Source organism: Choloepus didactylus, chromosome 15, assembly GCF_015220235.1.
Source record: "Choloepus didactylus isolate mChoDid1 chromosome 15, mChoDid1.pri, whole genome shotgun sequence".
Lineage (NCBI taxonomy): Eukaryota > Metazoa > Chordata > Mammalia > Pilosa > Megalonychidae > Choloepus > Choloepus didactylus.
Window position 1 is genome coordinate 42,211,144 of NC_051321.1, and position 3,415 is coordinate 42,214,558.

The 3,415-nt window shown below is 37.4% G+C and overlaps 1 pseudogene; it reads right to left on the bottom strand.

Annotated features, from left to right (window-relative positions):
• Positions 1-1,654: 1,654 nt before the first annotated feature.
• Positions 1,655-2,149, bottom strand: LOC119509889 (annotated as a pseudogene).
• Between the last annotated feature and the right edge of the window lie 1,266 nt (positions 2,150-3,415).

The following is a 3,415-nucleotide window of genomic DNA, read 5'->3' on the forward strand; positions in this document are numbered from 1 at the left end:
AGGGTTTAATATCCAGAATATATAAAGAAATCCTACAACTCAACAACAAAAAAACAAATAACCCAATTTAAAAATTGGCAAAAGAGTTGAATAGACTTTTCTCCAAAGAGGCAAAAAGGATACCCAAATGGCCAAAAAGCACACAAAAAGATGATCAATACCATTAGTCATAAGGGAACTACAAATCAAAACCACAAGGACATAACATTTCACACCCACTAGAACAGCTACCGTTTTTTAAAAAAGAAAAGTGTTGGAGAGGATGTGGAGAAATAGGAACTTTCATTAATATTTCACTGATATGAAATAATTAGAATAAGCAAACTCATAGAGTCTGAATCTAGAATATAGGTTGCCAGGGGACAGGGTAGAAGAAAAATTACAATTTCTCTTTGGGATGATGGAAAAGTTTTGGTAATAGATGACAGTGTTTGTAGCACAACATTGTGAATGTAATTAACGACACTGATTCATATATTTGAGTGTGGTTAAAAGGGAAATTTTTTGTTGCATGTATGTTACCAGAAACAAAATTTCAAAAGAACTCCATGGAACTGCACAACACAATGAACCCTAAGTTAAACCATGGACTATAGTTAATAGTACAATTATACAAATGTGCTTTCATCAATTGTAACAACTGTACCACACCAATACAAGGTATTAATAACAGAGTGGTACATGGGATTTCTGTATTTTATGCATGATTGTTCTGTAGACCCACAACTTCTCTCTTAAAAAAAAAAAAAAAAAGGACATGTGGGCTCATTGTACAGACTTATCTCATATACTGATTGCTCAATTACTGACTTTTCACCCCAACACACTCTGAGGGATGCTATTTCAACATTATGGTTTCAGGCAAGCAAAGACAGTAATTTATGCAACAAAATATCCTAGTTAGAGAATATTATATGTAACACATTTGAATTGCCTCCATATTTAAATGTACCAAAACCAATTTGCTTTACATGAATACGCTGTATGAGATAAAGAGGTAACATTATCTACGACTCTTTAGTCTGTTTATGCAGTTCTCTTAACAAATGTTTAGCCTTCCAAAAATTTTTTGTTCCAGAGGTGGTTTTCTATATCATAGCTTTATTTATTTTTTTGTTTTGTTTTTAAAATAATTTCTTGTTAGAGAAACTGTAGGTTTACAGAAAAATCATGCATAAAATATATAAAAGACAGAGTTCCCATATACCATCCTGTTAGTAACACCTTGCTAATTCAAGGTATGGTACATTTGTTATAATTCATGAAAGAACATTTTTATGATTCTACCACTAACTATAGTCCATAATTTACAATAGGGTTCACTGTGTTGTCAATCCTGTTTTTTTCCTTTAATTTTTATTCTAGTAACATATATAAGACCTAAAATTTCTCCCTTTAACCACATTCACATATATAATTCAGTGCTGCTAATTAGATTCACGGTATTGTGCCACCATCACTACCACCATCCATTACCAAAACTTGGCAATCAACCCAAACAGAAATTCTGTACAATTTAAGGATTAACTCCCCATTCCCTACCCCCAACCCAGGCCCTATCCCAAAAGTGGTTTTCTATGCCTTCACTTTATATTATCTTTGTAAGAACTATAAACATCTTTATTCCATGAGCTAGGACGGGAGCGAGGACCGTTTATTTGCCTTTCCGAGCCCTGATTTTCCTCAGACAGAACTCCAGAGCCTTGCCCTCCAGCGGGTAGCCATTGCTCGGCCACACTGGCCCGCCTCAAAGCAACGCTGGCAAGAAGCTTGCCCTGCTGAAAATACTCCAGAAAACCACTGATCTTGGTGTTCTTTTTCCTTTCACCATATTTCTTCTAAACTTTTTGATCGCTTTTTGCTTAAAATGTCTTTTTCCTCTGGAATCGGCATGGCCCCTTCATGCGGCCCAAGGGCGGCGCTGCCAATGAGCACAAAGCGGTTCTTCGCGCGGGCCTCAGGGCGCATGCTCCGAGACAGCCGCGCTGCTCCTCCTTGGGAGTATAACGCTCGGCGCCCAGGAGAAGTTCCCCGCGTCCAGCCTCAGGGCACAGCACCTCTTGTTGCCTCCTCACACACTAACCCTGTATAGGTGGCGGGGCCCAATGTTAGTGTCAGTAGCCGGGCGTCCTGGCTCATACTTGCTCATAGATTGAAGCAGTCTAGAAAGGCCAGCTTCTCTGGAGAGTCACCTGGAGCCACAATGGACCCCAGGTGAGTGAAAAGGAAACCTTTTAAACCCATTGACATTTTATGGTTGGTTGTACGGCAGCAAAACCGTTCTGCATGATAAATGCATACTTGATGACCTAGTTCTACTTCTGAGTACATAGAGAAGCACTAGCAAATGCACAAAGAAATATTACATTTTTAATAGTAAACTGTTAGGAACAACTTAAATGTCCATCCAAAGAAACATAAGAGAATAAATTAAATGATTCAACTAGAGCTACATGTATCCACATGGATAAATCTCATAAACAAGGATGAGTCAAACAAAACCAAAACCAAAAACTTCAAGAGATATACCTATTCATGCATCATGATTCCATTTACATAAATGGAATATAAGAAAAACAATACTTTGCTTATAAATACTTAACATATAATGTAAGAGTAGAAAAACAGGCAGGCCATGATGAAAGCCAACTTCAGGTTGGTGTTTCCTCTGCAGAAAGAGAGATGAAACTGGGATTAGGAATGGGATTTAAGGAAGGCGTCATTTGTATATATATTTTCTTAAAGTGTGTGAGGAGTATCCCAGGGTTTATTATTTAGTTATCTATCAGTGTTTCTTATTTAGTTATCTATGTGTTCTGATATGTCCAAAAATAATTAAATTTCTGTGAGGTGTCTGGGAAGGGAGCACAGGATAGAGGGCTTCCGAGGCAGTGGTAAAATTCAGTGCCTTGATCTGGTTCTCATTGCATGGGTGTGTCCCATATATAGATTCATTGGACTGTATGTTTATCCTTATGCATTTTTCTATTGCCTCTTTATATATTATATGTTTCTCTCTGTATTATCATTAACTAAAACTTAAAAAAAAAATCAATTGTGGGAAAAAGAACATCCTACATGGTAGGTAGCACTATCCCCATCTTTCACATGAGGAAATGGAGACAGTTAAATATAACTGCTCTAGGACTCACAGCTAATAAGTGGCAGAGACAATTCCAATGCAAGTTGTAAGTCTATTTTCTTCTGACTCTTTTGGGTTTTGCCCTCCCTGGAAGTATGAGGTTAAAATGTTAAAAGAAGAACTTGTTCACTCAAGCTCATCTTTAATTGGTGTAATGGGTATCTATCTCCCCATCTGTTCTCAGTGAAGACAGAAAGAGGACTAAATCAATCTGAGATACCCTTCCATATTACTTTCTGAATCCTCTTTGCATCGCTTCTTGCTCTTGCCTTC